General features: G+C 44.5%; 8 non-coding genes and 10 pseudogenes across 8 annotated transcripts; all 18 read left to right on the top strand.

Moving 5' to 3' along the window:
• The first annotated feature begins 227 nt into the window (after window positions 1-227).
• On the top strand, window positions 228-392 carry LOC134545604 (U2 spliceosomal RNA; annotated as a pseudogene).
• Window positions 393-802: 410 nt separating this feature from the next.
• LOC134545599 (U2 spliceosomal RNA) lies at window positions 803-995 on the top strand. The gene has a single exon (XR_010078661.1). It is a non-coding gene; the product is annotated as a U2 spliceosomal RNA (small nuclear RNA).
• A 656-nt stretch (window positions 996-1651) lies between these two features.
• LOC134545612 (U2 spliceosomal RNA) lies at window positions 1652-1817 on the top strand (annotated as a pseudogene).
• A 410-nt stretch (window positions 1818-2227) lies between these two features.
• Window positions 2228-2420, top strand: LOC134545610 (U2 spliceosomal RNA). The gene has a single exon (XR_010078665.1). It is a non-coding gene; the product is annotated as a U2 spliceosomal RNA (small nuclear RNA).
• A 656-nt stretch (window positions 2421-3076) lies between these two features.
• On the top strand, window positions 3077-3242 carry LOC134545613 (U2 spliceosomal RNA; annotated as a pseudogene).
• Window positions 3243-3652: 410 nt separating this feature from the next.
• On the top strand, window positions 3653-3845 carry LOC134545614 (U2 spliceosomal RNA). Its single transcript, XR_010078666.1, has one exon. It is a non-coding gene; the product is annotated as a U2 spliceosomal RNA (small nuclear RNA).
• A 656-nt stretch (window positions 3846-4501) lies between these two features.
• LOC134545605 (U2 spliceosomal RNA) lies at window positions 4502-4666 on the top strand (annotated as a pseudogene).
• Window positions 4667-5076: 410 nt separating this feature from the next.
• Window positions 5077-5269, top strand: LOC134545615 (U2 spliceosomal RNA). Its single transcript, XR_010078667.1, has one exon. It is a non-coding gene; the product is annotated as a U2 spliceosomal RNA (small nuclear RNA).
• A 656-nt stretch (window positions 5270-5925) lies between these two features.
• Window positions 5926-6090, top strand: LOC134545606 (U2 spliceosomal RNA; annotated as a pseudogene).
• A 410-nt stretch (window positions 6091-6500) lies between these two features.
• Window positions 6501-6693, top strand: LOC134545616 (U2 spliceosomal RNA). Its single transcript, XR_010078668.1, has one exon. It is a non-coding gene; the product is annotated as a U2 spliceosomal RNA (small nuclear RNA).
• Window positions 6694-7349: 656 nt separating this feature from the next.
• Window positions 7350-7514, top strand: LOC134545607 (U2 spliceosomal RNA; annotated as a pseudogene).
• Window positions 7515-7924: 410 nt separating this feature from the next.
• LOC134545600 (U2 spliceosomal RNA) lies at window positions 7925-8117 on the top strand. The gene has a single exon (XR_010078662.1). It is a non-coding gene; the product is annotated as a U2 spliceosomal RNA (small nuclear RNA).
• Window positions 8118-8773: 656 nt separating this feature from the next.
• LOC134545608 (U2 spliceosomal RNA) lies at window positions 8774-8938 on the top strand (annotated as a pseudogene).
• Window positions 8939-9348: 410 nt separating this feature from the next.
• On the top strand, window positions 9349-9541 carry LOC134545601 (U2 spliceosomal RNA). Its single transcript, XR_010078663.1, has one exon. It is a non-coding gene; the product is annotated as a U2 spliceosomal RNA (small nuclear RNA).
• Window positions 9542-10197: 656 nt separating this feature from the next.
• LOC134545609 (U2 spliceosomal RNA) lies at window positions 10198-10362 on the top strand (annotated as a pseudogene).
• Window positions 10363-10772: 410 nt separating this feature from the next.
• Window positions 10773-10963, top strand: LOC134545603 (U2 spliceosomal RNA). Its single transcript, XR_010078664.1, has one exon. It is a non-coding gene; the product is annotated as a U2 spliceosomal RNA (small nuclear RNA).
• A 10511-nt stretch (window positions 10964-21474) lies between these two features.
• Window positions 21475-21653, top strand: LOC134545602 (U2 spliceosomal RNA; annotated as a pseudogene).
• Window positions 21654-22309: 656 nt separating this feature from the next.
• Window positions 22310-22474, top strand: LOC134545611 (U2 spliceosomal RNA; annotated as a pseudogene).
• Window positions 22475-22811: the final 337 nt, after the last annotated feature.

Here is a 22811-nt window from a genome sequence, read left to right on the forward strand (position 1 = left end):
CGATGCGTGAGTTTATGTAAGTGTGTGGTTAAGGCTTGTTGTGAAACCTTTTATTACTATTATTGTTATTCATTACTCATGTTAATATTTGTATGAATTGTATTGACTTTTTTTTATCTGTTGAACTACATGTGTTTGGTTAATGGAGTTTTACAATGTGCAATATTAATTTTGATGTGTATTTTAAGGGATGTTTCTCGGCCTTTCGGCTAAGATCAGAGTGTAGTATCGCTTCTCGGCCTTTTGGCTAAGATCGAAGTGTAGTATCTGCGATTCTTCTACACTTTGTCTTGGCAGCATTTTTTGTGACGGATTGCCCCCGGACCTGGTCCGGGGAGTGCGATTGACCCTGCTGGCCACTGCCTAGTGCATGCCAGCATGGGGGCACATTGCTTAGGCAACGTTAAATATCTGTTTAGATAAAATTATATTGACAATTAAAATGTAATGTATAAAGTCAACTCTCCCATGAGAATCATTCTTGCCTTATTGAAACTGCAGTTAATCTAAGGGACCAGCTTGTGCTGCAGCAAGTGGAAAGTACGGTAATTGTAAGAGCGTTGTTATGGATATACCAAGTTTTTTGTTTATTGCTGGTGAATAGTGATTCATTTGGATTGTAATACCTCGTGTCACTGTATTGAAGATATTATCAATGTACAGACCATGCTTGTGCATGTGTGGTGTAGAGTATGACGGCTCGTCGAAAGTGTACAGTCGTTTATGGAAGTCAGTAGACCTTGTTATAGCATTTGATTTAGTAATAGGGAGCCCATATAGCTCCTGGTTCATTAGGATTGTTATCGCTTCTCGGCCTTTTGGCTAAGATCAAAGTGTAGTATCTGTTCTTATCAGCTTAATATCTGATACGTCCTGCATCGCAGGACCAGAATATTAAACTGATTTTTGGAACAGGGCGGAGTGCTAGGGGCTTGCCCCACCTCCGCCGCGGGTTGGCCCGGTATTGCAGTACCACCGGGATCGGCCCACCACAAAATGTAATAAACTTTAAGTTTGTTTTAAATGTAATAAACATTGTTACCAACTTGTAAGAATGGATGATAGTGAAAAATTGATTGTTGTAATGTAATGTGCCCAAGTGCAGAGACAATACAGAAAAGTCGTGTGTACATTCAACAAATGAAGAGGAAGAGAAAGCTGATCCAGTAGGTGCTGCCAGGGGCGGCCGAACAGGAACTACAAGGATGCCCAAGGGACGAACTTGGAATGCGAGAACATGTAGGAACTTAGCAATTTTGTGTGCAGAATAATAGGAATTAATTATTTTATTTTATCATACAATGTAGTGCTTGTTGTGAATGTTTAATAAATTTAGCTGTGTGAGAAAAAATTCAATATAATTAACAATTAGGCAGTGTTAAATGATAATAATGATGATGTATTGAAAATGTATTTTGTCATGTCGATGCGTGAGTTTATGTAAGTGTGTGGTTAAGGCTTGTTGTGAAACCTTTTATTACTATTATTGTTATTCATTACTCATGTTAATATTTGTATGAATTGTATTGACTTTTTTTTATCTGTTGAACTACATGTGTTTGGTTAATGGAGTTTTACAATGTGCAATATTAATTTTGATGTGTATTTTAAGGGATGTTTCTCGGCCTTTCGGCTAAGATCAGAGTGTAGTATCGCTTCTCGGCCTTTTGGCTAAGATCGAAGTGTAGTATCTGCGATTCTTCTACACTTTGTCTTGGCAGCATTTTTTGTGACGGATTGCCCCCGGACCTGGTCCGGGGGAGTGCGATTGACCCTGCTGGCCACTGCCTAGTGCATGCCAGCATGGGGGCACATTGCTTAGGCAACGTTAAATATCTGTTTAGATAAAATTATATTGACAATTAAAATGTAATGTATAAAGTCAACTCTCCCATGAGAATCATTCTTGCCTTATTGAAACTGCAGTTAATCTAAGGGACCAGCTTGTGCTGCAGCAAGTGGAAAGTACGGTAATTGTAAGAGCGTTGTTATGGATATACCAAGTTTTTTGTTTATTGCTGGTGAATAGTGATTCATTTGGATTGTAATACCTCGTGTCACTGTATTGAAGATATTATCAATGTACAGACCATGCTTGTGCATGTGTGGTGTAGAGTATGACGGCTCGTCGAAAGTGTACAGTCGTTTATGGAAGTCAGTAGACCTTGTTATAGCATTTGATTTAGTAATAGGGAGCCCATATAGCTCCTGGTTCATTAGGATTGTTATCGCTTCTCGGCCTTTTGGCTAAGATCAAAGTGTAGTATCTGTTCTTATCAGCTTAATATCTGATACGTCCTGCATCGCAGGACCAGAATATTAAACTGATTTTTGGAACAGGGCGGAGTGCTAGGGGCTTGCCCCACCTCCGCCGCGGGTTGGCCCGGTATTGCAGTACCACCGGGATCGGCCCACCACAAAATGTAATAAACTTTAAGTTTGTTTTAAATGTAATAAACATTGTTACCAACTTGTAAGAATGGATGATAGTGAAAAATTGATTGTTGTAATGTAATGTGCCCAAGTGCAGAGACAATACAGAAAAGTCGTGTGTACATTCAACAAATGAAGAGGAAGAGAAAGCTGATCCAGTAGGTGCTGCCAGGGGCGGCCGAACAGGAACTACAAGGATGCCCAAGGGACGAACTTGGAATGCGAGAACATGTAGGAACTTAGCAATTTTGTGTGCAGAATAATAGGAATTAATTATTTTATTTTATCATACAATGTAGTGCTTGTTGTGAATGTTTAATAAATTTAGCTGTGTGAGAAAAAATTCAATATAATTAACAATTAGGCAGTGTTAAATGATAATAATGATGATGTATTGAAAATGTATTTTGTCATGTCGATGCGTGAGTTTATGTAAGTGTGTGGTTAAGGCTTGTTGTGAAACCTTTTATTACTATTATTGTTATTCATTACTCATGTTAATATTTGTATGAATTGTATTGACTTTTTTTTATCTGTTGAACTACATGTGTTTGGTTAATGGAGTTTTACAATGTGCAATATTAATTTTGATGTGTATTTTAAGGGATGTTTCTCGGCCTTTCGGCTAAGATCAGAGTGTAGTATCGCTTCTCGGCCTTTTGGCTAAGATCGAAGTGTAGTATCTGCGATTCTTCTACACTTTGTCTTGGCAGCATTTTTTGTGACGGATTGCCCCCGGACCTGGTCCGGGGGAGTGCGATTGACCCTGCTGGCCACTGCCTAGTGCATGCCAGCATGGGGGCACATTGCTTAGGCAACGTTAAATATCTGTTTAGATAAAATTATATTGACAATTAAAATGTAATGTATAAAGTCAACTCTCCCATGAGAATCATTCTTGCCTTATTGAAACTGCAGTTAATCTAAGGGACCAGCTTGTGCTGCAGCAAGTGGAAAGTACGGTAATTGTAAGAGCGTTGTTATGGATATACCAAGTTTTTTGTTTATTGCTGGTGAATAGTGATTCATTTGGATTGTAATACCTCGTGTCACTGTATTGAAGATATTATCAATGTACAGACCATGCTTGTGCATGTGTGGTGTAGAGTATGACGGCTCGTCGAAAGTGTACAGTCGTTTATGGAAGTCAGTAGACCTTGTTATAGCATTTGATTTAGTAATAGGGAGCCCATATAGCTCCTGGTTCATTAGGATTGTTATCGCTTCTCGGCCTTTTGGCTAAGATCAAAGTGTAGTATCTGTTCTTATCAGCTTAATATCTGATACGTCCTGCATCGCAGGACCAGAATATTAAACTGATTTTTGGAACAGGGCGGAGTGCTAGGGGCTTGCCCCACCTCCGCCGCGGGTTGGCCCGGTATTGCAGTACCACCGGGATCGGCCCACCACAAAATGTAATAAACTTTAAGTTTGTTTTAAATGTAATAAACATTGTTACCAACTTGTAAGAATGGATGATAGTGAAAAATTGATTGTTGTAATGTAATGTGCCCAAGTGCAGAGACAATACAGAAAAGTCGTGTGTACATTCAACAAATGAAGAGGAAGAGAAAGCTGATCCAGTAGGTGCTGCCAGGGGCGGCCGAACAGGAACTACAAGGATGCCCAAGGGACGAACTTGGAATGCGAGAACATGTAGGAACTTAGCAATTTTGTGTGCAGAATAATAGGAATTAATTATTTTATTTTATCATACAATGTAGTGCTTGTTGTGAATGTTTAATAAATTTAGCTGTGTGAGAAAAAATTCAATATAATTAACAATTAGGCAGTGTTAAATGATAATAATGATGATGTATTGAAAATGTATTTTGTCATGTCGATGCGTGAGTTTATGTAAGTGTGTGGTTAAGGCTTGTTGTGAAACCTTTTATTACTATTATTGTTATTCATTACTCATGTTAATATTTGTATGAATTGTATTGACTTTTTTTTATCTGTTGAACTACATGTGTTTGGTTAATGGAGTTTTACAATGTGCAATATTAATTTTGATGTGTATTTTAAGGGATGTTTCTCGGCCTTTCGGCTAAGATCAGAGTGTAGTATCGCTTCTCGGCCTTTTGGCTAAGATCGAAGTGTAGTATCTGCGATTCTTCTACACTTTGTCTTGGCAGCATTTTTTGTGACGGATTGCCCCCGGACCTGGTCCGGGGAGTGCGATTGACCCTGCTGGCCACTGCCTAGTGCATGCCAGCATGGGGGCACATTGCTTAGGCAACGTTAAATATCTGTTTAGATAAAATTATATTGACAATTAAAATGTAATGTATAAAGTCAACTCTCCCATGAGAATCATTCTTGCCTTATTGAAACTGCAGTTAATCTAAGGGACCAGCTTGTGCTGCAGCAAGTGGAAAGTACGGTAATTGTAAGAGCGTTGTTATGGATATACCAAGTTTTTTGTTTATTGCTGGTGAATAGTGATTCATTTGGATTGTAATACCTCGTGTCACTGTATTGAAGATATTATCAATGTACAGACCATGCTTGTGCATGTGTGGTGTAGAGTATGACGGCTCGTCGAAAGTGTACAGTCGTTTATGGAAGTCAGTAGACCTTGTTATAGCATTTGATTTAGTAATAGGGAGCCCATATAGCTCCTGGTTCATTAGGATTGTTATCGCTTCTCGGCCTTTTGGCTAAGATCAAAGTGTAGTATCTGTTCTTATCAGCTTAATATCTGATACGTCCTGCATCGCAGGACCAGAATATTAAACTGATTTTTGGAACAGGGCGGAGTGCTAGGGGCTTGCCCCACCTCCGCCGCGGGTTGGCCCGGTATTGCAGTACCACCGGGATCGGCCCACCACAAAATGTAATAAACTTTAAGTTTGTTTTAAATGTAATAAACATTGTTACCAACTTGTAAGAATGGATGATAGTGAAAAATTGATTGTTGTAATGTAATGTGCCCAAGTGCAGAGACAATACAGAAAAGTCGTGTGTACATTCAACAAATGAAGAGGAAGAGAAAGCTGATCCAGTAGGTGCTGCCAGGGGCGGCCGAACAGGAACTACAAGGATGCCCAAGGGACGAACTTGGAATGCGAGAACATGTAGGAACTTAGCAATTTTGTGTGCAGAATAATAGGAATTAATTATTTTATTTTATCATACAATGTAGTGCTTGTTGTGAATGTTTAATAAATTTAGCTGTGTGAGAAAAAATTCAATATAATTAACAATTAGGCAGTGTTAAATGATAATAATGATGATGTATTGAAAATGTATTTTGTCATGTCGATGCGTGAGTTTATGTAAGTGTGTGGTTAAGGCTTGTTGTGAAACCTTTTATTACTATTATTGTTATTCATTACTCATGTTAATATTTGTATGAATTGTATTGACTTTTTTTTATCTGTTGAACTACATGTGTTTGGTTAATGGAGTTTTACAATGTGCAATATTAATTTTGATGTGTATTTTAAGGGATGTTTCTCGGCCTTTCGGCTAAGATCAGAGTGTAGTATCGCTTCTCGGCCTTTTGGCTAAGATCGAAGTGTAGTATCTGCGATTCTTCTACACTTTGTCTTGGCAGCATTTTTTGTGACGGATTGCCCCCGGACCTGGTCCGGGGAGTGCGATTGACCCTGCTGGCCACTGCCTAGTGCATGCCAGCATGGGGGCACATTGCTTAGGCAACGTTAAATATCTGTTTAGATAAAATTATATTGACAATTAAAATGTAATGTATAAAGTCAACTCTCCCATGAGAATCATTCTTGCCTTATTGAAACTGCAGTTAATCTAAGGGACCAGCTTGTGCTGCAGCAAGTGGAAAGTACGGTAATTGTAAGAGCGTTGTTATGGATATACCAAGTTTTTTGTTTATTGCTGGTGAATAGTGATTCATTTGGATTGTAATACCTCGTGTCACTGTATTGAAGATATTATCAATGTACAGACCATGCTTGTGCATGTGTGGTGTAGAGTATGACGGCTCGTCGAAAGTGTACAGTCGTTTATGGAAGTCAGTAGACCTTGTTATAGCATTTGATTTAGTAATAGGGAGCCCATATAGCTCCTGGTTCATTAGGATTGTTATCGCTTCTCGGCCTTTTGGCTAAGATCAAAGTGTAGTATCTGTTCTTATCAGCTTAATATCTGATACGTCCTGCATCGCAGGACCAGAATATTAAACTGATTTTTGGAACAGGGCGGAGTGCTAGGGGCTTGCCCCACCTCCGCCGCGGGTTGGCCCGGTATTGCAGTACCACCGGGATCGGCCCACCACAAAATGTAATAAACTTTAAGTTTGTTTTAAATGTAATAAACATTGTTACCAACTTGTAAGAATGGATGATAGTGAAAAATTGATTGTTGTAATGTAATGTGCCCAAGTGCAGAGACAATACAGAAAAGTCGTGTGTACATTCAACAAATGAAGAGGAAGAGAAAGCTGATCCAGTAGGTGCTGCCAGGGGCGGCCGAACAGGAACTACAAGGATGCCCAAGGGACGAACTTGGAATGCGAGAACATGTAGGAACTTAGCAATTTTGTGTGCAGAATAATAGGAATTAATTATTTTATTTTATCATACAATGTAGTGCTTGTTGTGAATGTTTAATAAATTTAGCTGTGTGAGAAAAAATTCAATATAATTAACAATTAGGCAGTGTTAAATGATAATAATGATGATGTATTGAAAATGTATTTTGTCATGTCGATGCGTGAGTTTATGTAAGTGTGTGGTTAAGGCTTGTTGTGAAACCTTTTATTACTATTATTGTTATTCATTACTCATGTTAATATTTGTATGAATTGTATTGACTTTTTTTTATCTGTTGAACTACATGTGTTTGGTTAATGGAGTTTTACAATGTGCAATATTAATTTTGATGTGTATTTTAAGGGATGTTTCTCGGCCTTTCGGCTAAGATCAGAGTGTAGTATCGCTTCTCGGCCTTTTGGCTAAGATCGAAGTGTAGTATCTGCGATTCTTCTACACTTTGTCTTGGCAGCATTTTTTGTGACGGATTGCCCCCGGACCTGGTCCGGGGAGTGCGATTGACCCTGCTGGCCACTGCCTAGTGCATGCCAGCATGGGGGCACATTGCTTAGGCAACGTTAAATATCTGTTTAGATAAAATTATATTGACAATTAAAATGTAATGTATAAAGTCAACTCTCCCATGAGAATCATTCTTGCCTTATTGAAACTGCAGTTAATCTAAGGGACCAGCTTGTGCTGCAGCAAGTGGAAAGTACGGTAATTGTAAGAGCGTTGTTATGGATATACCAAGTTTTTTGTTTATTGCTGGTGAATAGTGATTCATTTGGATTGTAATACCTCGTGTCACTGTATTGAAGATATTATCAATGTACAGACCATGCTTGTGCATGTGTGGTGTAGAGTATGACGGCTCGTCGAAAGTGTACAGTCGTTTATGGAAGTCAGTAGACCTTGTTATAGCATTTGATTTAGTAATAGGGAGCCCATATAGCTCCTGGTTCATTAGGATTGTTATCGCTTCTCGGCCTTTTGGCTAAGATCAAAGTGTAGTATCTGTTCTTATCAGCTTAATATCTGATACGTCCTGCATCGCAGGACCAGAATATTAAACTGATTTTTGGAACAGGGCGGAGTGCTAGGGGCTTGCCCCACCTCCGCCGCGGGTTGGCCCGGTATTGCAGTACCACCGGGATCGGCCCACCACAAAATGTAATAAACTTTAAGTTTGTTTTAAATGTAATAAACATTGTTACCAACTTGTAAGAATGGATGATAGTGAAAAATTGATTGTTGTAATGTAATGTGCCCAAGTGCAGAGACAATACAGAAAAGTCGTGTGTACATTCAACAAATGAAGAGGAAGAGAAAGCTGATCCAGTAGGTGCTGCCAGGGGCGGCCGAACAGGAACTACAAGGATGCCCAAGGGACGAACTTGGAATGCGAGAACATGTAGGAACTTAGCAATTTTGTGTGCAGAATAATAGGAATTAATTATTTTATTTTATCATACAATGTAGTGCTTGTTGTGAATGTTTAATAAATTTAGCTGTGTGAGAAAAAATTCAATATAATTAACAATTAGGCAGTGTTAAATGATAATAATGATGATGTATTGAAAATGTATTTTGTCATGTCGATGCGTGAGTTTATGTAAGTGTGTGGTTAAGGCTTGTTGTGAAACCTTTTATTACTATTATTGTTATTCATTACTCATGTTAATATTTGTATGAATTGTATTGACTTTTTTTTATCTGTTGAACTACATGTGTTTGGTTAATGGAGTTTTACAATGTGCAATATTAATTTTGATGTGTATTTTAAGGGATGTTTCTCGGCCTTTCGGCTAAGATCAGAGTGTAGTATCGCTTCTCGGCCTTTTGGCTAAGATCGAAGTGTAGTATCTGCGATTCTTCTACACTTTGTCTTGGCAGCATTTTTTGTGACGGATTGCCCCCGGACCTGGTCCGGGGAGTGCGATTGACCCTGCTGGCCACTGCCTAGTGCATGCCAGCATGGGGGCACATTGCTTAGGCAACGTTAAATATCTGTTTAGATAAAATTATATTGACAATTAAAATGTAATGTATAAAGTCAACTCTCCCATGAGAATCATTCTTGCCTTATTGAAACTGCAGTTAATCTAAGGGACCAGCTTGTGCTGCAGCAAGTGGAAAGTACGGTAATTGTAAGAGCGTTGTTATGGATATACCAAGTTTTTTGTTTATTGCTGGTGAATAGTGATTCATTTGGATTGTAATACCTCGTGTCACTGTATTGAAGATATTATCAATGTACAGACCATGCTTGTGCATGTGTGGTGTAGAGTATGACGGCTCGTCGAAAGTGTACAGTCGTTTATGGAAGTCAGTAGACCTTGTTATAGCATTTGATTTAGTAATAGGGAGCCCATATAGCTCCTGGTTCATTAGGATTGTTATCGCTTCTCGGCCTTTTGGCTAAGATCAAAGTGTAGTATCTGTTCTTATCAGCTTAATATCTGATACGTCCTGCATCGCAGGACCAGAATATTAAACTGATTTTTGGAACAGGGCGGAGTGCTAGGGGCTTGCCCCACCTCCGCCGCGGGTTGGCCCGGTATTGCAGTACCACCGGGATCGGCCCACCACAAAATGTAATAAACTTTAAGTTTGTTTTAAATGTAATAAACATTGTTACCAACTTGTAAGAATGGATGATAGTGAAAAATTGATTGTTGTAATGTAATGTGCCCAAGTGCAGAGACAATACAGAAAAGTCGTGTGTACATTCAACAAATGAAGAGGAAGAGAAAGCTGATCCAGTAGGTGCTGCCAGGGGCGGCCGAACAGGAACTACAAGGATGCCCAAGGGACGAACTTGGAATGCGAGAACATGTAGGAACTTAGCAATTTTGTGTGCAGAATAATAGGAATTAATTATTTTATTTTATCATACAATGTAGTGCTTGTTGTGAATGTTTAATAAATTTAGCTGTGTGAGAAAAAATTCAATATAATTAACAATTAGGCAGTGTTAAATGATAATAATGATGATGTATTGAAAATGTATTTTGTCATGTCGATGCGTGAGTTTATGTAAGTGTGTGGTTAAGGCTTGTTGTGAAACCTTTTATTACTATTATTGTTATTCATTACTCATGTTAATATTTGTATGAATTGTATTGACTTTTTTTTATCTGTTGAACTACATGTGTTTGGTTAATGGAGTTTTACAATGTGCAATATTAATTTTGATGTGTATTTTAAGGGATGTTTCTCGGCCTTTCGGCTAAGATCAGAGTGTAGTATCGCTTCTCGGCCTTTTGGCTAAGATCGAAGTGTAGTATCTGCGATTCTTCTACACTTTGTCTTGGCAGCATTTTTTGTGACGGATTGCCCCCGGACCTGGTCCGGGGAGTGCGATTGACCCTGCTGGCCACTGCCTAGTGCATGCCAGCATGGGGGCACATTGCTTAGGCAACGTTAAATATCTGTTTAGATAAAATTATATTGACAATTAAAATGTAATGTATAAAGTCAACTCTCCCATGAGAATCATTCTTGCCTTATTGAAACTGCAGTTAATCTAAGGGACCAGCTTGTGCTGCAGCAAGTGGAAAGTACGGTAATTGTAAGAGCGTTGTTATGGATATACCAAGTTTTTTGTTTATTGCTGGTGAATAGTGATTCATTTGGATTGTAATACCTCGTGTCACTGTATTGAAGATATTATCAATGTACAGACCATGCTTGTGCATGTGTGGTGTAGAGTATGACGGCTCGTCGAAAGTGTACAGTCGTTTATGGAAGTCAGTAGACCTTGTTATAGCATTTGATTTAGTAATAGGGAGCCCATATAGCTCCTGGTTCATTAGGATTGTTATCGCTTCTCGGCCTTTTGGCTAAGATCAAAGTGTAGTATCTGTTCTTATCAGCTTAATGATCTAGCCCCGAGAAGTGATTAGTTAAATAACTGTGCTCAAGAAAAGATCGTCGCAGAGGTGTTCGTGCTGTATTCACTCCGGCACGAAACGACCATACTTCCAGCAGTTCCGAGGATGGATCGACTGCTGCTGCGCCTAGGGAGGACATGGGGAACTACATGGAGATAAGGTAGGTGGTAGTCTGGCACTTGTGTTTTGTTTTTAAGTAAGTTCTTGTGGCCATCTTGTTTATTTACTTGTTTTCTTTCTGCAAGCTTTCGGCCATCTTGCATTAATTATTTGAATTTCTATTTGTCTGGCCATTTGTTGTTTGTTTATTTGAATTAAATTCGTTAATCGCGGCCATCTTTTATTGCAAACATTTAAAGTTTAACTGTTACATTTAATTTGTTAATATCTGCATAGCTTTTTGTACCTGTTAAAGTAAAGTAACTACCTATCTCGCCTTTAATTTTCCAAGTGCCAAACTATCACCTAGTAATTCCTGCAACTCAGTGTTTTGTTATGTAAGCCCCATTTCAGGTTCCCGACTGTAACTTGCATTCGTGACTCGTAGCTTTTACTGTTCACACCAAAATAATTTTGTTTATTTAAATTCTTTTTCAGTAATACATTTTTCCGAATAATATTTAGTTGCTTTTCATATATATATTAAATTAGAGTCAATCTTTTTACTGCAGTTCCTATATTTAAATAACCACATTTAATTAATACCTGTACTTGATCTTGCTGTTTAACATTTAACTTCTACCCACAGTCTCGCCCTTGTGTTTGAATTTTTTAGCTCGGGCAAATACCACATTTAATTTTTCCTCAATTTAACTAATACCTTCAAGGCGAGTCGCGTAACTACAGTCGAAGATCGTCGCCCCTAAAGGCCTTTGGAACCCCTTCCCAAGTGTATCTTGTTTTTCTTGAGCCTGTGTAATTGTTTTTGTCCTGTCTCCTGACTGTGTGTGTTCAATGGCCGACAGTCCCTTGTGAATAATCTGTGTGCATCCTATAGTTTCTGTTAAGTTTTTGCCTGTCTCTCAATTTTCCCATATTAATAATTCAATTGTTCAACATTTAAAGTAATTTCTGTATTTATTTTGGCTTAAATTCACTTTGCTCGCGATAATTATATTGCCTTGTGCCCAGGCATATCTAGTGTAATCGTGTTTAATTCTGATTTGAATTCATAACTAGGGGCAGTAAATAATTCCATATTCAGAGATTTAATTTTTCCCATTAATAGTTTCAGTGTATTTTGTCTGCTTAACTTTAAATTCAGTTTTTCGCGACCTCGTGGTTGAGTTATTTAGCGAGGTCGGTCGCCATTTTTCAACTTCCTTCTTCTTCACAGATGCTTCGCATGTGACTTCCTGTTCGTGTCCATGGATATGCACACCAGGGGTTGAGTGTTGTGTTTGTCTTGTGTTTATTGTAATTGTTCAGTGACTTGTTTTTGTGCTTGAATCCGCCATATTGCTTTCTTTCGAATTAGCTAAAATAAATTAAAGTACTATTTATTTCTATATTTACCTTGCTGATTAAATACGCCATATTGTTTTCAGAGTAACTATTAATTGGTAATTAAAGTAATACTTATTGAATATATCTATCTATTATTATTATAATATTTATTTAATTAATTGAATATTCCTTAATTTTCTTGCAGATTTAATATATTTACCTTTTCATTTTTATCCATAGTAATTAACCAATACATCTCAAATCTTGCTGTTGAATCTTTTAACTTAATTCCATTTACATTCTTATAGCATCACCTCAACCATATTTATTTAATTAATTAGTTTCAAGCACCTGTACCTGTCTTATTTGTTTGTATATTTTGTTTCCTTTGTAGTGCTGATCGGTAAGTGAGTAACTGTCTCTTGTCTGTGTTGTGCTAGTATTTGTGTTGCGACTTTTGTAAGTGTTCTGTTGTTGTGTTTTGCTCCTTCCAGCACTCTAGTGTACTTGTGTTGTAAGGCCCAGCCCTTGACACATTTGTACACCCCCCTAGTGTTCCAGAAACCTAGGGCACAACCAGTGACCTTGTAGTGTCTTGAGCCGCCTGTGTAGTTCTTCTCAGGACAGCGAACTGCTCCAGAAGCGGTCGTCGCTTGTCTGTTTACAGCTGCCCAGGAGAAGAGTGCCTGACTCTTAGCCCGGCACTCGGCTTGCCGCTGCACCCCCGGATTTGACTGTTGCTTCTTGGTTTACCAAGTAGCAGCCCCACCGATTGTGACTTGTGATATTTTCTTTTTAGTGGCCTGTACCTGATTAGTTTTAAGTAGAGTTTTATTTACCTTTCAGAGTTTATACTTTAGTAGAGTTCTATATATTGTTAGGTGGTTAATTGTTATATTTTCAGAGTCTATTGTTTCCTTATTTTTCAGGGTACTCTATACATACCCTTAGTGTTATCTTGTTATAAGAGTTTGTATATATTGTTCTTTTACAGATCTAGTTGTTTGCTGCTGTGCGGCTGTGTTGTTCTCTTTTTGTTAGTGTAAGTGTTTTTCAGGATGCCCGTGCGTCCCAGCTTCGTGGCGTTGCCGGCCCCAGAGGAGATCCAGTGCCCTGCGTGTGTGCGGCTTCAGCAGTTCGGGTCTGTCTTCGGACGACTGGCTGATCTGGCGGCGCATGTGCGCCGGGCGCATGACTCTGCGGGGCTATGGTTTCGCTGTGAGATTTGTAGGCCGCACGAAGAGATCCGGTCCCTGAGGGCAGCAAGGCTGCATTTTGAGACGGTGCACCCGGGCCGGGGCATCGAGCCGGCGCTGCCGGAGGCGGATGGTACGGACTCGGATCTCGCGTCTGATGATGAGGAGGAGGATGAGAGGGTTGCCGTTCGGGAGATGGTGTCCTTGGTGCGTGACCCGGGTGAGCCGGGGTGCCTGCGCGTGCCGGTGCCACTACCGGCCGAGTTGACGTGCATCCTCTGTGGGACGCATGGCTTCGGGCTGAGGATCCGGGGGCGGTATTCAGCATGGTCGGACATGTGGAAGCACATGAAGCGACACCACCCAGAGGTGACTGCGGTGGAGTTCCGCTGCAGGTTCTGTGCTTCCGCATTTTCGGGCGCTGGATATCCGCTGAGGGTGGCTCAGAACCACGTTGCCAACGTCCACAGAGCTGAGGTGCGGAGACTCGCGGCACGCCAGGCGCGAGAGGCAGGCCTGGGCGCGCCAGCACGGACTCCACCTGCTCGTGTGGCCCGGCGGGAGGCACGGCGCTCCTCAGATGAAGACGCTGATGATCCGCAGCCCCGGCCGTTGCCGCCGCGGCTGCCGTCTCCGGTGCCTGGTCCCTCCCACCGTCTCTCTCCGCCTGCACGAGAGGAAGGCCAGGAGACATGTGTTGTTTTGCCCCCCAGGAAGAAGAGACGGACATCACCTGGACCCGTCACGCCGGCGCGCGACGATGCAACGGGGAGGGAGGCTTTGTTTCTGTGCCGCAGGAAGAAGCTGTCACTGTCGCTCCGCACGACACCCCTCCCTGGATCACCGGCACCCAAAGGGACTCCGGCACCTGCGCTCCCGCAGGTGACCACCAACGAGGAGGAGGCGGCCCAGCTTCTGTCCAGAATGCTGCCGCTGCACCCGAGGCCATCACCAGGCCCGGCGTGCCGTCCCTCCTATACCGAACGGGAGGATGTCCCAGCGCCGGCGCCGGAGCAGGAGTGCATCGGAGTAGAGGAGGAGAGAGGAGAGGGTCTGCCACCCAGGGACTGGCAGACCGGAGATGCCCCCAGTATGTCTCCTGGGGGAAGCACACCTGAGCAGCGGACTGCACCGGAGTTGCACGTGGTGCCAGCCCACCTCATCAGGTTCCCACTCCTGCACTCGGAGGGAGGAACCCAAACTGATCCAGACCATGATGAGGAGCTGCCAGGAAGATGTGAGATGGGGACGCAGACGGAGGATGACGTCGCCCCAGAGCAGGAGGCTGCCGACGCGGCGGTGCAGGCGGAGGTGCCGGCGCCGGTGGAGCCAACTGTGGGCGTGGTCGGGGGGAGGGTGCGGCCTCCCCCGGCCGCGCGGGAGCTGTCTGGTCCTGGCGTGGGGCTGCCCACCCAGAATGCCCGGGAGGTACGAGAGGAGGTCCCCCGGGCGCGTCACGGCCAGCAGCCCAGGGAGAACCGCCACCAGGTCCGAGGACGCCCAGCAGAGGCGGCAGACCACCAGTCCGCCTCGGAAGACGAAGGAGAAGACGGCGAACCCGAGGTCCGGCCCAGCCAAGTCCAGCTGGAGTGGATGGCTCGGATCTCGGCAGCCGAGGAAGACTGGGAATCCCTGGAGCACGTCTGCGACGAGTACACGGAGTTTGTCGTCGCCCTCAAGGTACGAGAAGAAGAGGGGGGCGCGGCACGTGCTCCAGGGGGTGGCGAAGGAGCGAGGGGTGGCCGGAGAGGGCCCGGCAACCCCGCCCGCCAGCGCAGGCGGCGGCCGGCATTTGCATTTGACGGGGAGGCCGCCGCCAAGATCCAGAAATTGTACAGGGCCAACCCCAAGAAGGCGATGCAGGAGATCCTGGAAACAGAGTCTCCCTATTGCCGGATTGCGGGAGCCCGCCTGCAGGACCACTTCACAGAGACATTCTCAGACCATGGCTACGAAGTGGGTCCCACGCCTGCAGGTTGCGCACTGGCACACGATGATCCGACAGAGGAGGAAGTGGACGAGCTGGCCAGACCATTCACCACCAGGGAGGTCGCGAAGAAGCTCGCCCGCACCAAGAACACGGCACCTGGGCAGGATGGCATCAGGTACAATTTGTTGAAGAGGGCTGACCCAGGTTGCCACGTGCTTGCGGCCCTCTACACCGCAGTGCACGCCCACAATCGTGTCCCCGGATCGTGGAAGAGGTCCAACACGGTCCTCATCTACAAGGATGGCGACAAGGACGTCCCAGACAACTGGCGTCCGATTGCGCTCAGCACCACCATTTCCAAGCTGTTCCTGTCGGTGGTCGCTGCCCGCCTGGGCGCGTGGGCTGCCCGGACGGGGCGCATCTCCAAGCAGCAGAAGGGCTTCATGGAGTACGAGGGCTGCTTGGAGCACAACTTTGTCCTGCAGTCCATCCTGGATGACTGCAGGGCGAAGAAACGCGAGGTCGCCATCGCCTGGCTGGATCTCGCCAACGCGTTCGGGTCCATCCCGCACGCGTACATCCAGCACTCGCTCACAGAGATGAGGGTACCCGAGACGCTGCGTGCCCTCATCGCGGACCTGTACCACGGCGGGACGACACGGGTCCGTTCCGAGGATGGCTTCACGGAGGAGATCCCGATCCGTGCTGGCGTCCGTCAGGGCTGTCCCCTCAGCCCCATTCTCTTCAACCTCAGCATGGAGGCAGTGCTGAGGACGGCCGCCAGAAGGGAGGAAGAGTTGGGCTACTCTGTCCTCGAGCACCACCACGCCATCCTCGCCTACGCAGATGACATCGTCCTCATCGGGCGGGACCCCGAGAGCCTGCAGACCCTGCTGGATGGGGTCAACGAGGCCGGTAACTGGGCCGGCTTGCGCTTCAAGCCCAGAAAATGCGCATCACTTCACATAGACTGCAGGACCGGTCGCCGGGTGATGCGCCAGCCTGGAGCGCAACCTGGGGTGCAACCCACCGTGATGCAGGTTGCCGGGGTCCCGATCGCCGCACTCGCTGAGGGCGACACGTATCGTCACCTGGGTGTTTCGACAGGTTACCGGAATGCCCAGTCGCCCGAGCAAGAAGTGGAAGCCATGGGGGCAGATCTCGACAAGATCCACGCCAGTCTCCTCGCCCCCTGGCAGAAGATCAACGCAGTCTCGACATTCCTCCAGTCGAGGCTGCAATTCATCTTGAGGGGAGGCCGCGTCAGGAAAGCTGTGGTGACGCGGTTCGACAAGAAGATGAAGAAGTACTGCAAGGAGTGGATGCACCTCCCCTTGCGTGCCACTCCGCTCATCGTCCACGCCCCAACGCATGAGGGGGGAGCTGGTCTCCTCCCACTCGCAGACATGTGTGACTTGGCCACGGTCACGCATGGCTACAGGCTCCTGACGTGCAAGGACCCTGACGTAAAAGACTTGGCGTGGGCCAGCTTGTTCCAGACAACAAAGCAGAAGCTGGGCAAGCAGGAAATTTCGAAAGATGACATGGTGGGGTTCCTCAACGGGGAGACCGAGGGCGAGTTCAACCGTGATGGTGGCGCCCTGGGGAACCACTGGACCTTCACACGAAGTGCAGGAAGGCGCCTCAAGAAGAGCACAGGAACGAAATGGCGCTGGAGTGAGGAGCTCCAGGAGGTCCAGATGGAAATCCCCGCACCTGAAAGTGCCGCGGGCCGCATCCTGGTCGGTCCCGGGGCACGCTCCCAAGTCTACCGGCGTCTGGCCACGGCCCGGCGCCAGGAGTACAGAAGGAGACTCGTGGCCCTTCCAGATCAGGGGAAGGCCATGGAACCGGTCTCCCGGAACCCCGCCAGCTCCCACTTCCTCCGGGATGGCAAGTTTACTCGCTTCGCAGAATGGCGCTTCATTCACAGGGCACGTCTCAACGTGGTGCCCCTGAATGGAGCTCTGCGAGGACCAGCGAGGAACAAGATGTGCCGGCGGTGTCTTCACCCCAACGAGACGCTGCCGCACGTCCTCAACCACTGCGGCCGCCACTCCGCCGCCTGGCAGCACCGCCACAACTCGGTGCTGCACAGGCTGGCCGCTGCCATCCCGAGGGACCCGGGCGTGGAGGTGCGGGTGAACCGTGCCGTGCCCCACACCGGGTCCTTGCTCCGTCCTGACCTGGTGGTCGTGGACGAGCCCAGGAAGAAGATCTCCATAGTGGATGTCGCGGTCCCGTTCGAGAACCGGAGCCAGGCTTTGGATCTCGTGCGGACCACAAAGACGACGAAATACCAGGGGTTGGCAGACACACTGACTGCGCAGGGCTACACAGTTTTCAACGAGGCCCTCGTTGTCGGGTCCCTCGGATCCTGGGACCCGTGCAACGACTACGTCCTCCAGCAGTTACGTGTCCGCTGGAGGTACGCACGGAAGATGCGGCACCTCATGGTGTCTGACGTCATCAGGTGGTCCCGTGACATCTACACCGAGCACGTCACGGGCCACCGTCAGTACCAGGTGGAGGCGCCGCCTGCCAACCCGCAACCAGTCCCAGACCAGGCCCCCGCAGTCCGGGGTCGTGGCCGTGGGAGAGGACAAGGTGGTCGTCGACCAAGGGGCAGACCAGGACCACAACCATGATGTGGGCCCCGGGCGCTGGAGCCGCGGTGCCCGCAACACCGTGGTTCGTGCCCCAACAATCGGCCACTCGGCGCCGCACCGCTGGGGGCACCAGCCCCCCACCGTTGGACCACCGGTGGAAGGGGGGGACCTGAGAGCCCCCCCGACGAAAACAGAAGTGCTGCCGGAGCGCACCAGCGCTCCACCGTTGGACCACCGGTGGAAGGGGAGGGACGCAGGTGCCCTCCCCGCTGAACACAGAAGTAGATGGCCATGGAGGCACCAGCCTCCCACCGTTGGATCACCGGTGGAAGGGGGGACTTGTGAGCCCCTCTGCAGAAAACTGAAGCAGAGGCCCGAGTGCCCCAGCACTCCGCCGCGGGATCAGCGTGGGAGCAGGGTGCCTGTCCGGGCCCTGTCGTGTGCCAATGTGTGTTTGTGTGCGGACGTCTAAGTGTTGGACCGATAATGTTGTGGTTGGACCCCTAGATTTAGTTGACGAGGACGCTTTTGCCCCCCACCCTACCAGGAAGTATCAATCATGCCTGAATGCCATCATTGTTCACACTTGCAATCTCCACCACGCAATAATAATATCTACCTATTTTACACCACAGTTAAATTTGCCACTGTTCCTGCTTCCACAATAGTCATGCACCATTAATAGCCACCCCAGCACAACACCACACCTAACTCACAATTAAAATAGAGCCACACACGTTTAATAACAATAATTTCCCTATGAATTTGTAAACTTAATAGCACATATGCAGCCACTGCCATAAAAAAGAAATAAAACACCAGTCACCTAATATAATGCACTCCCCATAGAGCCACATGCGGTCACTAACTATAATTCCCCCTGACATTGTAAACTTTCCTAACATTTTTGTCTCCAGCACAATAACGTACAATTAATATAACAGCAACAACAGACACCTAAAATAAATCACTCCTCGGTTTAATAATAACAAACTTCTTCTAATACCATATATACAAACCACTAGTCAAAATAGCACACTTTCAACCTCTAACTTATTAATTAAAATGCCACACAATAACCCAAGCACTTGTAACTCTTAGTAAACATCACCACAAAACTAATTACACATGTATGACCCGCCTTACTCTCAATATTGTTAAACTCACCTAAACCCACCCGTCGTAACATCACTCCCCAGTTTAATGATTTATTTTCTCCCATCCCCAATAATAACAATTAACCTGAATCTCCCCCTCTCAACACACTTCAATCTGCCTCTGCTTCTAAAATAGTCATGCATCATTAGCAGCCACCTCACCACAACTCAACACCTAAATCACAATTAAAATAGAGCCATATGCATTTAATTACAATAATTCCCCCCTGACCTAGTGCACCTGCTTAACACTGCCATAAAACACAAATATAAAACAACAGCATCACCAGACACCTAAATAAATCACCCCTCAGTTCAATAATTTCAAACTTCTTCTAATCCCATATACAAAAACCACTAGTAAAATAGCACACTTTTAACCTCTGACTTACTAAATCAAATGCCAAATAATATCCCAAACACTTGTAACAAATAGTAAACACTACCACACAACTAATTACATTTGAACATCCTACCTAACACACAATACAGTAAAATTCACCTAAACCACCCATCGTAGCATCACTTTCAAAACTAATGACTTTCTCCTCTCCCCAATAATAAAAACAACATTCAACCTAAAACAACCCCTTTCAAGAAACTGCAATCTAATTTTCCCTGGTAAACAATACTATCTAAATAGTCTAAAACAATCATTTCTTTTAAATTGTTATTATTTGTTACTTCTGAACAGCTTGCCCCCTCCATCTGAGATATTTTAAGTTTGTGGGTGTTAGACACCTTGTGTAGTTTATTAAAACTTATGTATTCTACAATGATGTTACTTAAGGTTTGCAGGTGTTAGACACCTTGTTTTCCATCAATACTCTGCACAATGTCTAATATTTAAAAGTTTTCAGCCCAGAGCTTCACTCCACATATAACATCATTACTTGAAATATCTTAAGTTTGCAGGTGTTAGACACCTTGTATAACGCTTCGTGCGAGCTCTTCTAGCAAAAATTTAATTTTTTTATTTTTTTATTTTTCATTAATTTTCTTTTTCAGTGCTATGTATGTTTCTCTTTTCTCTTACAGGTTTGATCATTATTTAAGTTTGTGAGGGTTAGACCCTCTGTATAATTTTTATTTCTCTGCTGTGTATCTTCATTCATTTCCTTTCCCAAGTGTAACATGAAGTATTTAAGGCATGCTTAGATTTGCAAAGTTGAAGGCCAGTGCCAAAGTCTGTTCTCAACCTTAACTTCTACTTCTCAACAGCAATAACTGAATGCTTGTTTACAAGATTTATCCTTGCATTGGCTACTATGCCAATTTAACATCTAGCATCTGTGGTAGGAAGGCCCCCAAGTGTGTGTGCGGGACTGACCTGAGGTGACTGGGTGGTAAGGGTCTGTCATGAGCAGGCCTTTAGTGCCCCTAAGGCTGCCACCCTTTTTACTTTCAATTTATCTGGTGCTTGTTCTTTGTAATAATGCATGGCCACAACAACTGGCACTTCTACATTAATGTTTAAATTCACTCCCCTAACTATCATAAATCTTAAAGAGGAGTGGGAAATACACCCCTGCCCAGGCCTGGTCTTGCACACAACAGGGATTGTGCACAAACTGTAGGCCAGCATTCAGAACCTAATTACAGTCAGGTTAACCATTAGGCTCCCGCCCTCATCGTGTCATTCCTCGGAGTGATGCGGTGGGGGCGGGGGGGCCACGGCGTATAGGGCCGTACCCTGGCTGGGGCGGCACCGCGTCGTGGCTTGTAGGGACTTCAATACCTTCTGGTGTCCATGTTTGGTTGGTCTCTCTGAGGCCGGCCAAGTGTGCATGCCCTAATAGCTTGTTAGGAGAGCAGTATGGAGGCACTGTGATGTAGAGGGTGGGGGGCAGCCATAGCTGGGTTTCTTTGGGGCAGGCAGCCTGCCCATTAAACTAAAATATCTTAAGTAACTTCAGGAGGGGCTACTCCCCGGAGTAAATTTAGTTGTGGTAAAAGTGCATATGTGTGTTTAATTATTTAAGGACCGCGGGGAGCTAGGCTCCTTGTTCGTGAATATTTTATATCTTAAGAGGGTTTTTGTTTTCTTTTCTTGCAACAGACTAGTTCTGTTTTAACGTAACTTCTTTCTTTTAGTCTAGTTAGTGACTTGCGGGGACTAGTTCCCCTTTTAACGTAACTTCTTACCTCCCGCCTTTGAGGGAGGGAACCGGCCCCAGGGGCACGGTGGGATTAGTTTCACTTTAATTCTCCCATAATCTTTGGTTTTCCGGGCGCTAGGTGCCCCTTTTTCCATTTCCTAATATGTGTTTTTAATATTGTAAAGGGTTTTGAGATATTGCTAATAAATAGCTTTCAAATCTGTTCTTATCAGCTTAATATCTGATACGTCCTGCATCGCAGGACCAGAATATTAAACTGATTTTTGGAACAGGGCGGAGTGCTAGGGGCTTGCCCCACCTCCGCCGCGGGTTGGCCCGGTATTGCAGTACCACCGGGATCGGCCCACCACAAAATGTAATAAACTTTAAGTTTGTTTTAAATGTAATAAACATTGTTACCAACTTGTAAGAATGGATGATAGTGAAAAATTGATTGTTGTAATGTAATGTGCCCAAGTGCAGAGACAATACAGAAAAGTCGTGTGTACATTCAACAAATGAAGAGGAAGAGAAAGCTGATCCAGTAGGTGCTGCCAGGGGCGGCCGAACAGGAACTACAAGGATGCCCAAGGGACGAACTTGGAATGCGAGAACATGTAGGAACTTAGCAATTTTGTGTGCAGAATAATAGGAATTAATTATTTTATTTTATCATACAATGTAGTGCTTGTTGTGAATGTTTAATAAATTTAGCTGTGTGAGAAAAAATTCAATATAATTAACAATTAGGCAGTGTTAAATGATAATAATGATGATGTATTGAAAATGTATTTTGTCATGTCGATGCGTGAGTTTATGTAAGTGTGTGGTTAAGGCTTGTTGTGAAACCTTTTATTACTATTATTGTTATTCATTACTCATGTTAATATTTGTATGAATTGTATTGACTTTTTTTTATCTGTTGAACTACATGTGTTTGGTTAATGGAGTTTTACAATGTGCAATATTAATTTTGATGTGTATTTTAAGGGATGTTTCTCGGCCTTTCGGCTAAGATCAGAGTGTAGTATCGCTTCTCGGCCTTTTGGCTAAGATCGAAGTGTAGTATCTGCGATTCTTCTACACTTTGTCTTGGCAGCATTTTTTGTGACGGATTGCCCCCGGACCTGGTCCGGGGAGTGCGATTGACCCTGCTGGCCACTGCCTAGTGCATGCCAGCATGGGGGCACATTGCTTAGGCAACGTTAAATATCTGTTTAGATAAAATTATATTGACAATTAAAATGTAATGTATAAAGTCAACTCTCCCATGAGAATCATTCTTGCCTTATTGAAACTGCAGTTAATCTAAGGGACCAGCTTGTGCTGCAGCAAGTGGAAAGTACGGTAATTGTAAGAGCGTTGTTATGGATATACCAAGTTTTTTGTTTATTGCTGGTGAATAGTGATTCATTTGGATTGTAATACCTCGTGTCACTGTATTGAAGATATTATCAATGTACAGACCATGCTTGTGCATGTGTGGTGTAGAGTATGACGGCTCGTCGAAAGTGTACAGTCGTTTATGGAA

The sequence above is a fragment of the Bacillus rossius genome, unplaced genomic scaffold, assembly GCF_032445375.1.
Source record: "Bacillus rossius redtenbacheri isolate Brsri unplaced genomic scaffold, Brsri_v3 Brsri_v3_scf812, whole genome shotgun sequence".
Taxonomy (NCBI): Eukaryota; Metazoa; Arthropoda; class Insecta; order Phasmatodea; family Bacillidae; genus Bacillus; species Bacillus rossius.